Source organism: Notamacropus eugenii, chromosome 5 (genome assembly GCF_028372415.1).
Source record: "Notamacropus eugenii isolate mMacEug1 chromosome 5, mMacEug1.pri_v2, whole genome shotgun sequence".
NCBI classification, from domain to species: Eukaryota; Metazoa; Chordata; class Mammalia; order Diprotodontia; family Macropodidae; genus Notamacropus; species Notamacropus eugenii.
The window spans coordinates 6952405-6964664 of record NC_092876.1 but is presented as its reverse complement, the minus strand read 5'-3'; the positions used below and the strand labels follow the sequence as shown (position 1 = coordinate 6964664).

The window sequence follows — 12260 nt, the reverse complement described above, 5'->3', positions numbered from 1 at the left end:
TTTGATGCTGGATTTGAATTGAGTTCTTCCTGAAGTCAGACCTAGAGTTTTATCCACTGCACCACCTGATTTCTTGGCTTTTAACACCTGATCCCTTCTTATCATTCCTTTACTCTTATACTTTTATTCCCTTTCATTATACAATCCATTGACATAGGTCCCCATTCTGTTCTTATACACAACACTTCACCTACCAACACAAAGTATTTTTCCATGAGTTTCCCCATGTCTGGAACTCAGTTACAAAAGAGTCCATTTGAAATTGAGATTCTCAATGATCATCATTCATTGATCACCAGATCAAATGTGAAATAGCTAACAAGTAGACTCAGAAAGGAGCTTTTTGAACATTCTTGTTTTTAGATTTATGGTTTTATTTTTCCCCAGTTACACCTACAAACAATTTACATTTCTGTAATAGTCACACTGTGAAAGAAAACCCCGCAAAAATATCTCAAGAAAAATTTAAAAAGTTAAAGCATTCTGCCTCAATCTGTATTTAGACAACTCCAGTTCTTTCTTTGGGGATGGATAGCATTCTTCAACATAAGTCCTTCAGAATTGCCTTGGATCTTTGATGGGCCCAAGGATAAGAACAGCTAAGTCATTCACAGCAGATCATCATACAATTTTTCTGTTACTTTGTACACAGTAAATTTCACTTTGCATCAGCTCGTGTAAGTCTTCCCAGGTTTTTCTGAGAGCATTCTGTTCATTTCTTATAACAATTTTCCAGCATAATCACATATTACAATTTGTTCAGCCATTCCCCACTTGATGGCATCCCCTCAATTTCCATTTGTTTGCCACCAGAAAAGAGCTACTATAAAAATTTTTATGCATATATGTCTTTTTCTTTTTTGTTTTTTCTCTCTTTTGAGATACAGACTTAGTAGTGTTATTGCTAGGTTTAAAGGGTATGCATGCTTCTAGAACCCTTTGGGCATAGTTCTGAATTGCTTTAAAGAATTGTTGACTCAGTTCATAACTCCACCACCAGTACAATAATGTCTCATTCTCTCCATTTCCTCTCCACCATTTGTCATTTTCCTTTTCTTTCCTAATTACCAATGTAATAAGTATGAGGTAGTACCTCAGAATGGTTTCAATTTTCATTTTTCCAATCAATAGTGAGTTAGAGCATTTGATTATATGCTTACAGATGGCTTTGATTACTTCATCTGAAAACTGTGATATCTTTTGAGTATCAATTGAGGAATGGTGCTTATTTTTATTTTTTATGTAAATTTGACAGTTCTCTGTATGTTGGAGAAATGAAACCTATCTCAGAGAAGCTTACTTCAAGATTGTTTTCACAGTTACTATTGCTAATTGTACTTTCCCCCATCCTATTTTCTGTTGACCTTTTTATGCTTCTCTTAAGTATTGAAATTGAAAGTCAATTTATCTCTTCAACTGCTTTTTTTCATCAAGAATGATAAAAATCCCATATTTCATTGAATGTCCATTTTTCTCCCTGAAAGATGATACTGTTTTATGGGGTAGGTGATTCTTGGTTGTAATTCTAGCTCCTTTGCCCTTGTGAATATCATATTCCAAAGACCTCTGATCCTTTGAGGTAGAAGTTGCTAACTCTTTTTTTATCTTGAGTGTGACTCCATGATACTTGAATTGTTGCTTTCTGGCTGCTTGCAATATTTTCTCCTTGATCTGGGAACTCTGTGACTTGGCTATAATATTCCTTGGAGTTTTCACTTTGGAACTGCTTTCAGGAGGTGATCCGTGGATTCTTTCTATTTATATTTTACCCTCCCATTCTGGAATATTGGAGCAGTTTTCTTTTTTGCCTGTGTAGGACTTTGTATTTTAAAACTACATGGGCAGTTCAATGTCCAGGACACATCGAGAGTCCTGTGGGAGGGTCAATGATGGGTAGAGGGGATCAGAAGCAGATTGTTCGTGGTATACTTAGAACACTCTGAGTGCCAGCATGGCCTTTAGCAGATGCTGGTAGATCCTAATTGAGAAGAGGTTCCCCCTACATCCATCTCAGCTCCCAGCCTGGGGGGATATCTCTAATGCTTTAATATCAAAGGGGGTCGAGTAGGTTGGAGTCATATGGCTGGGAAGGATCATCTGCCTACACATGGACCAGGACTGGGAGCCATGATCTCTGATACTGAGGGGACTGGGAGGAGGGTCTCCAGTCAACTGAAGCCTCTGGTTCGGGGGTGATCTCTTCACTTATTTTTCTGGAAGTGAATCATGCCTGTTTTTCTTGCATCCCAGATCGAATTAGCTACTGTGTCCAAGTTAGTCACCAGGTTAGACAGCTGTCCATGGAAACCTAGTGCCTCAGGAAGATGGGATGGATCGAGTGATGATACAGGATCTGAGAATCATTGCAGACCACTGAAAGCATGGACTATAGCAAGAAGGCACACCTCCCTGCATAGTAGAAGAGGAACCAGAAAAGGAAGATGTCAGAGAAAAACTCAACCAGGCCAAATATGCTAGATACCAGCCAGTAGGTTAGCTGGATGGTATCACCATCTTTGTTGGGACTTTCCATGGCCTTAATGGAAGCATATACTGGGTAGATCAATCTGATGAGATTACAGAAAAGGGTAGTCCCATAGCCAAATATGACATGGAGGGCTAGGAAGGCAATGGAACCTGTATCCAAATAGTACTTTTTGACACCAGAGACCTCCTCCAGCTTTCCCAGGACATTGGTGACAATGCTTTTGTGCTCCAGGAACCTCTGAAAGTGGTGCTTCAAACTTCCCATGATTCTTGGGACTGAGGGTAGAGGAGAGGCTGACAGAATAGTTGCATGAATAAGATAAAATTACAAAATCAGTAAGTTGTTCAATAAATAAATATTAAGAACCTCCTCTATTCAGACACTGTAATAAATATTAAGGACACAAAGTAAGACAACATCACCAACCCCATGCTCTAAAAGAGATCACAACTTAATGATATGGACTATATGCAAAGAACTATGTACAAAGGGAGATGTGTGTGTGTGTATGTGTGTGTGTATGTCTACCCAAACACAGAGGATGAAATCAAGATAAGCACTGGCATTCAGAGAGATCCTTAGAGAGAGACTTGGAGGCTACTTTGGGGATATGGTTTCTTAAACATTTTCTACTCATGATCCCTTTTTCACCTAAGAAATTTTTATCTGACCCCAGGTATATAGGTTTATAAAATAGGTAGCAAATCAAACATTTATTCATAATAAATGATAAAGAAATTTATTTTAAAACAATTTTTGGTACTCATAAGATTTTGTGATTATTAAAGATGAAGGCAAATTTGCATACTAATGAGATGGTTGTTCTTGTTTATTTTTACATAGACAATTCAGTTGGTGGAACATTTGATACTGAGGGATATAGAACATCTTTAATGGTTTTTTTTTTTTTCAAAATTGACCGATATTTTGATTTTATAATCATCATTGCTGAGAACATTGCTTCACATAAATACATATTAAAAATGGCAGCAGTATGTTTAGGGTCATTTCAGAAACTGTTGGAAATTCTGTCCTAATTCCAAGCCAAAATTCATTTAATGATTTTGTATGCGCAGTAAAAACACTGCAACTCATAACATACAATAATCTCAAATCTGAGCCATTGTTTTTCTGGCAGTGTTGGTTGACATTGGCATGATGGCATGAGCAGTGCAAAGTGTGTGTGTGTGTGTTGTGTGTTCAGAACCAAAGCTGCAGTAAAGTTACATTGTGAAACATGGGTAGGCACTGCCAGAAGCACCTCAGATTCTTTATGCATTTGATTTTGAATTAATTTTTGGTCATTAAGAACTCAGCAACCTTTTACTGCTGCCAAATTTTTTGTGACCCACATTCAGCTACAAGACTCCATATGGGATTGCAACCCGCAGTTGAATAAGTGCTAGTTTAAGTGACAGCTTCATTAGGTACCTGACTATGAAGAGTTAACATGTTTTATGGATCACAAGAATTCCATTTTCCTTTGAACATCAGCAGGAGGAATGAAATCCTACGAACAAAATGACATCTTGATTGCCCTACAGTAAAGATCATCTTAACCCATCGTCATGACAGACAGGGCCAATCTGAACATGCACTGATAGCCAGGGCTAGATATTATAACATATGAGGAGGTATTCATTTTAGTTCATCTTCTCTCTAATTCCAGTTCAGAATCCCAATCTTCATTCTTCTTGAGGATGTACAGTTCTTATGTTTGCAGTGAACTAGGCTTCCTTAAAGTCACTCACTGCCCACCTCTTTCCCCATCATCCTCTACCTGAGTAATTTTCTACACTCCCATGAGTCAGCATTTCACTCTGGGAGCCCTTAATGCTCAAAGAAGGTCAATAACCCTGTCAAAGAACTGAGCTTACAGAGGTCATAAAGGAGACAATGGGAAGTTTGTGGACCTCAGTAAGAGCATTTGCTACAGGCACAACCCCAGTGATGTCCCTCCATTTCCTCTATTAATATGTCCCTCCATTTCCTCTATTAATTTCTAATTAAGACATTCAGTAGCATAGTACTTTGTGTACAAAATACATAGAAATCCTCTTCTGGGTTCCAACATTATCTGATGGAAATAGTAAAGGATGACACACCCTGTGGTATGGATTTCTGGCTCCATCTCTGGGGAGAGAGAATGTAGGGTTGAGATGGGCACTGAGGAGGAAAACCAGACCCCTGGCTCTCAATGGGAAGAGAGAACATGGGGGTTAAAGGGGGGAATGCACTCGGCTGCAGGCACCACAGAACTCGGAGTTCCCTCTCTGGGAAGAGATTAACAGAGGGGTTCAGGTGGGGAACCCAGACCCTTGGGTTCCCAATCTGGAGAGAGAGACCTTGAGTCCATGGAGGGAACTAAACTCTGTTGCAGGCACCCCAGGCACTGAGGTGACTCTTGGGAGAGGAACCTGGGTGGAGGGGGGAAACTGCACTCAGCTTCAAGTCATCTAATCTGTCTGGGGCTCAGTTCCTTATCTGTAAAATGGGAACATAATAGCACCTATCTTCCAGGGCAGGTAGTGAATCCTAAATAAACTCCCACGTATAACTGTGTTGCAAATCCCAAAGTTCCCAATAAATACTAAATACTGGCTGTCCCTTTGAGTCTGAGCCCATTCCCACCATCAGGCAGATCACAAATATCTGAGAATGGAGAGAGATGTGGGGAAGATGAGTGTAGGACCACAGACCCAGACCTACAGCATATGCTGAGCCTCAGTGAGCCTGGGCAAGTCCTCTTAGACATAGCTTATTTGGGGGCTCAGCATTCCTGAAATCATCATCCTTCCTGGGCAGGGCCTCTCTTTTCTTTACATCTTCAAAAGGGAAGGACTGAGAATTATGTTGATGAAGAAGGAATTCCACAGGGAGGTCATCACAGATCTTGGAAGCAAGTGTTGATTTCAGACAACTTTGCCCCTTGGGTGAGAAGGAAGAAAGAATGGAAAAAAAGGACCAGTTTTACCCCCTCTCTGACATCAGAGCTCATCCTCTTCCAGTCTGATCCCTGATCCTCTCCCTGCTTTGGTCTCTGTCTTTTCCCCTTTCCTTTATCTTTTGCTTTCCTCCAAAGCCTCAGCTTATTCTGGGTCTTAGTGTCTGTTACATTATCCCCACTGTACCAGGCCCCACTTTTCTATGCATACAGTATCTAGGGTAGTGTGGTACTTAGAGAATGGGACTTGGAGTCAGTGAGATCTGTCTTCAGTTCTTATTACTGAGCTCCAAGAAATGACAAGCAAGATGATTTCAGAAAAATTTGCAAAGACTCAAATGAACTGATGCAGAGTGAAGAGACGTATATTTTTGCAATTTGAACAATGTAGGAAATGTGTCTGTGTGTTGTGTTTGTGCTCCCTTAAACAGTCAGTTTTCTTTCAATATGGTTTATAAAAGATGCTTGTTATTTCTACCTTTTTGCATTTGTTTGTAATAGTTCTATGTGTTATTAATATTGTTGATTTTGATATGTTGAAAATAATACTCTTTAAAAGCCCAATTCAGATTTTATAACATTTGGTTCTTTTTGAGGGGGTAGAGCCAAGATGGTGGAGTAGAAAGATGGACCTGTAGAAGCTCCCCCCATAGCCCATAAAATACCTATAAAAAATGACTCTAAACCAATCCTACAGCAGCAAAAGCCACAAAACTACAAATTGAAAGAGATTTCCAGCTCAAGGCAGCCTGAAAGGCCAACAGGAAAGATCTATCACACTGAGCTCAGGGGCAGAGCACAGCCCATGGAGACCAGCCCAGCCTTGACCACGCAGCACCATTAGGAACAGAACTGGAGCAGGCCTTAGGGGGGCAGAATCCCCTGCAGGAGCTGCAGTTCCCAGATTGCTCAACCCACAAATGCCAAAGACAGCTTCATAGGTCAGTGAGAAAGCTCTCTCACCTGGGTGGGAAGGGAACGTGATCTGGCCCTGCCAGAAGCAGCAACTACAGTGGCAGCATCCACTTTTGGAGCCCTCAGTCTAAAGAACCTGGAGGAATTGAGCCCCTGATCTGGATATCAGTCCTCGGTGATGGCCCTAGGATGAGGAAGAGCACTGGAGGTGGTGAAGCTGGAGGCAGTTCTGGAGAGGGAACCCTACTGGCAGATCCTGGGCAAAACCAAGTGCTTTTGGTTGCTTATGGATGAAATTGCAGGCCAGGAGAAGAGTAAACTCCTCTTCCTTGATTGTGCCACTTGGGAGGAACTGAGAACTTACAAATCCCCAGAGTATACCCTCCTCTTGACAAAGGACTTAAAAGTCAAATAACTGGTTGGGAAATTGCAGGAGAAAAAGGGGAAAAAATAAGACTACAGAAGGCTACTTTCTTGGTGAACAGGTATTTTTCTTCCACCCTTTCAGGTGAGGAAGAACAATGCATACCATCAGAAGAATACCTAAAAGTCAAAGTTTCTGCATCCAAAACCTCCAAAATAAATATGCAATGGTCTCAGGCCATGGAAGAGCTCAGAAAGGATTTTGAAAATCAAGTAAGAGAGGTGGAGGAAAAATTGTGAAGAGAAAAGAGAGCAATGCAAGAAAATCATGAAAATTGAGTTAACAACTTGATAAAGGAGACCCAAAAAATTGCTGAAGAAAATAACACCTTTAAAAATAGGCTAATTCGGCTTTCAGCTTTTCTCCCAAGCTTGGTGCCAGGATCTGCTACTTCAGTCGCATCCCAGAAAGAAAATGGTGAAGGTCAGAGTCAATGAATTTGGCCATATTTGGCACATGGTGACTAGAGCTGCATTTACCTCGGGTGGAGTAGACGTCATGGCTATCAATGACCCCTTCACTGACCTCAACTACATGGTTTATATTTTTCAATATGACTCCACCCATGGCGAGTTCAAGGGCACTGTCAAGGCTGAGAATGGGAAGCTGGTTATCAATGGAAAAGCCATTACCATCTTCCAGGAAAGGGATCCCACCAATATCAAATGGGGAGATGCTGGAGCCAAGTATGTTGTAGAGTCCACTAGAGTCTTTACCACCACAGAAAAGGCTGGGGCTCACTTGAATGGTGGAGCCAAGAGGGTCATCATCTCTGTCCCTTCTGCTGATACCCCAGTGTCCATGATGGGAGTGAACCATGAGAAATACGATAATTCCCTTAAGATTGTCAGTAATGCTTCCTGTACCACCAACTGCTTGGCCCTCTTGGCCAAGGTCATTCATGACAACTTTGGCATCGTGGAAGGACTCATGACTACAGTCCATGCCATTACTGCTACCCAGAAGACAGTAGATGGCCCCTCTGGTAAGCTGTGGTGTGATGGGCGTGGTGTTGCCCAAGGCATCATCCCTGCTTCCACTGGTGCTGCTAAGGCTGTAGGCAAGGTCATACCTGAGCTGAATGGGAAGCTCACAGGCATGGCCTTCCATGTTCCTATTCCCAATGTATCTGTTGAGGATCTGACCTGCCACCTGGAGAAACCTGTCAAATATGATGATATCAAGAAAGTGGTGAAGCAGGAATCAGAGGGAGCCTTGAAGTGCATCTTGGGCTACACAGAGGACCAGGTTGTATCCTGTGACTTTAACAGCAACACCCATTCTTCCACCTTTGATGCTGGCTCTGGTATTGCCCTCAATGACCACATTGTCACAAGCTCATTTCTTGGTATGAAAATAAGTATGGTTATAGCAACCATGTAGTGGACCTCATGGTCTACATAGCCTCCAAGGAGTAAAGTGAAAAGCTATGGATCTTCATCCCCAATCAAAAAAGGAGTTCCACCACTGGGGAGCCTATATTCCTAACTTATGTTCCTGTACTGAGGATATCATGTCCCATTCACATCTTTGTCCCAATACACCCCGGTAGTAGGGGGGAGAAGCCTAAAGTCCTGTATTGTGTACCACTAATAAAGTCACCACATTCAGGGCAAAAAAAAAAAATAGGCTAATTCAATTGACAAAAGAGGTCCAAAAAGTCAATGAGGAGAAGAATGCTTTAAAAATCACAATTAGCTAAATGGAAAAGGAGGTTCAAAAGCTCACTGAACAAAGTTGCTCTTTAAAAATTAGAATGAAGCAGATGGAAGCTAATGACTTTAGGAGAAACCAAGAAATTACAACAAAAAAAAAAAACCCAAAAGAATGAAAAAATGGAAGTTAATGTGAAGTATCTCCTTGGAAAAACAACTGATCTCAAAAATAGATCCAGGAGAGACAATTTAAAAATTATGGGGCTACTTGAAAGCCATGATGAAAAAAAATAGCTCAGACATCATTTTTCATGAAATTATCAAGGAAAAATGCCCTGATATTCTAGAAGCACAGGGCAAAATAAATCTTAAAAGAATCCAAAAATCACCTCCTGAAAGACATCCAAAAAGGGAAGCTCTTAGGACTATTGTAGCCAAATTCCAGAGTTGCTAGGTCAAGGAGAAGATATTGCAAGCAGTTAGAAAGAAACAATTCATGTATTGTGGAATTAAGGGATCCAGGGGCTTGGAATATGATATTCCGGAAGTCAAAGGAACTAGGATTAAAACCAAGAAGCACCTACCCAGCTAAACTGAGTATAATACTTCAGGGGGAGAAATGGTCATTCAATGAAATACAAGACTTTCAAGCATTCTTGTTGGGAAAACCAGAGCTGAATAGAAAATTTGACTTTCAAACACAAGAATCAAGAGAAGTATGAAAAGGTAAACAAGAAAGAGAAATCATAAGGGACTTCTTAAAGTTGAACTGTTTACATTCCTACATGGAAAGATAATATTTTTAAATCTTGAAACTTTTCTCAGTATTTGGTTAGTTGGAGGGATTACACACACACATTCATACACACATGTGTGCACACACACATATATGTGTGTATGTATGTATGTATGTATGTATGTATAGACAGAGAGTACAGAGAGAGTGAGAGAGGAATATATTGAGAGGAGAAAGGGAGAAATGGAATGGGACAAATTATGTCTCATAAAACAAGCAAGATAAAGCCTTTTCAATGGAGGGGGAAAGGGGGAAGTGAGAGGGTAAAAATGAAGCTAACTCTCATCACATTTGGCCTAAGGAGAGTAACATGCACACTCAATTTGGTATGAAAATCAATCTTACACTACAACAAAGTAGGGGATAAGGGGATAAGTGCAGTGAAGGGGAATGATAGAAGGGAGGAAAAATGGGAGGAGGGAATAATTAAAAGTACATACTCTTGGGGAGGGACAAGGTCAAAAGAGAGAATAGAATAAAGGGGGAGCATGATAGGATGAAGGGAAATATAATTAGTCTTACACAACATGACTATTGTGGAAGTCATTTGCAAAACTACACCTCTGTTGAATTGCTTGTCTTCTTAATGGGGTGGGAGGAGAGGGAGGAAGGGAGAGAAGCTGGTACTCAAAGGTTTAGGAAGAAATGTTGAGAATTGCTTTTGCATAAAACTGGGAAATAAGAAATACAGGTAATGTGGTATAGAAAAGAGAGAAGATGGAGATAAAGGAAGACAGGGGTGTGATAGAAGGGAACGCAGATCAGGGGAAGGGGTAATCAGAATGCACGGTGTTTTAGGGTGGGGAGAGGGGAGAGATGGGGAGAAATTTTGGAACTCAAAATTTTGTGAAAATGAATGTTGAAAACTAAAAATAAATAAATAACATTTAAAAATATTTTGTTCTTTTTTCTCATTGAGGCAGTCAATTCCCTTTATTTTTAAAATTTTATCTATACATTTGAGAGGTATATATTATGTATATTCAATATAGAAAGCTTCCTATGCAGGGTGACATAGGGAATATTTCAGAATCCTACTGGGCTCTTAGATAATCTGTTGATGACAGGGCTGTTTTCTTATTTTTTGAAATAATTTAGTAAAGCCAGGTACACAGAAACACGTCTACTGTGAGCTCCCAGGAATGTAATGTTAATGATCAAGGACATGAGTGAACTGGTACAGGGACAGAAGCTAATAATGCTGGATGAAGAGAAGGGGGATCACGTCACACTCAGTGCAGGAGGAAAGACCCTTTTATGGGGACAAGGAAGTCAGCTCAATTCTTCTAGACTGAAGCTCAACACTATAGCTATGAATTAAAAAAGGATATATATATATACAAATTTGGGGGAAAGTTTTGTCTTTTGGATTCACAGTCGTAAACAGATACAAAGGAATAAAATGTGCTTTTGTGCAACAAGAGAAAAAACATTCTTGTGTACCCATTTAGGTTGATCCACAGAGTACTTTCTTCTGTTATAATGTGATACAATTAATATCACTGACTTTTCTCCTATATAAAAATGTATTTACAGAAAAAAGAATAATACTGTCATGAAACAAGCAAAACGGCAGCTAGGAGTTTGCTTCACTGTATCAGGTGGAGGAATTTGGCTCAATTACACACCTTTCTGCATTTATTGTAATTCATGAATAGTTCAAGTCTGTTAGGCACCCAAGGTCTCTTGCTTCATGGTCCATGGGAGGTTGTAGGCTAGATAATACTGTTGCTGATGCCCCTGAAATAAGGTAACCAGAAACTCCAGGTCCTGTGAGACATCCAGCTGTTTGTATGACAGGAAAAAATATTTTGATTCTAATTACAAGCAATTTGCTCAATTCTATGTTTTTCTTCTCTTTATCTTTCTGTTAGTGTCATCTATTTCTCAGAAAGTGACCTTAAAATCTCCTACTATTATTTTGTTGCAACTGCAGTATTTTTGGAATTCAATTAATTTTTGTTTTGCAAATTCATATATTTAGAAATTTGAATCTTATTAAGTTAATGCTGATATTGGATTTTGGTCTAGTTCCTTTTAGCTGAATTTAATTCCCTTGTTTTTCTCTGATAATATTATCATAATTTTTCTTTTATCTGATAACATGATTGAATCTTCTCCTTTTTAGATTCATGCATGGTAAATCATGTCTCAGTTTCTCATAGCTTATTTGTTTCTTTTGATAATCATTTAAGATCATTTGAACCCCAGTAAGAGTCAAAGACTGAACTAATTAAGCAGAAGAAGCATCCTTGCCTAGCAGACATGCTTACCTTTGCTCTCTGAGTGAACTCAAAATGTCCCCTCTTGTGTTAGCAACTGAAGCTGACCAGGAGGATCCTTCTGTTTCTGACCACTAAGGACTGAAGACTTTCTTTTTAGGAATGCTCAGCTTTTTCTGTAGATGCCCAATGTGATTATCCCATTGCCTGGCACATAGGAGGCTGATTACTAATTGATTGAGATGCTTCTTTTAACCAACAGCTTGTGGGATTTTTTTCTCAATTAATGTGTCACTCTGTTTCATATTGCTAAATATTTTAGTCCATTGGAATTTAAAATTATGAGAGTTGGGTGTATATTTTCCATTATTTGTGCTTTTAGTAGTTTTCTGAGTTATGATTTTTTGTTCCCCTTAAGAGACAGTACTTTGCTTCACAATCATTATTGCATAATATACATTCAAGATACATAATTCTTAGGGTACTCCTCTCATTCTCAACTGTTTCCCTTCCACTATTAAATGTTTCCCAAGTTTTAGAGTTTCCCTCAATGATTGCTTATTCCTTCTTCTAGGTACTTAGTTATATCATGCTTACACATCTTTTTTCTTTTCTTCTTTCTTCCCTCTCATTTATACGGTTAATTCAAAATACCCCTTTTCACCTTCTATCCTCTTTCTTTTGTTCAGCTGCATAGTCCTGAACGACAAAGTCCCCATTAGCTATGTCGTACTACATGTCTCTTTCATAATTTCAAGTTCATCTTTCTGTCAAGAGGTGACTGGCCTAGGCATGTTTAATGTTCCATCTTTGGTA

General features: G+C 39.6%; 2 pseudogenes; one reads left to right on the top strand and one right to left on the bottom strand.

Annotated features, from left to right (window-relative positions):
• Positions 1–2138: 2138 nt before the first annotated feature.
• Positions 2139–2752, bottom strand: LOC140508267 (receptor expression-enhancing protein 6 pseudogene; annotated as a pseudogene).
• Positions 2753–6868: 4116 nt separating this feature from the next.
• Positions 6869–9262, top strand: LOC140508255 (glyceraldehyde-3-phosphate dehydrogenase pseudogene; annotated as a pseudogene).
• The last annotated feature ends 2998 nt before the right edge of the window (positions 9263–12260 follow it).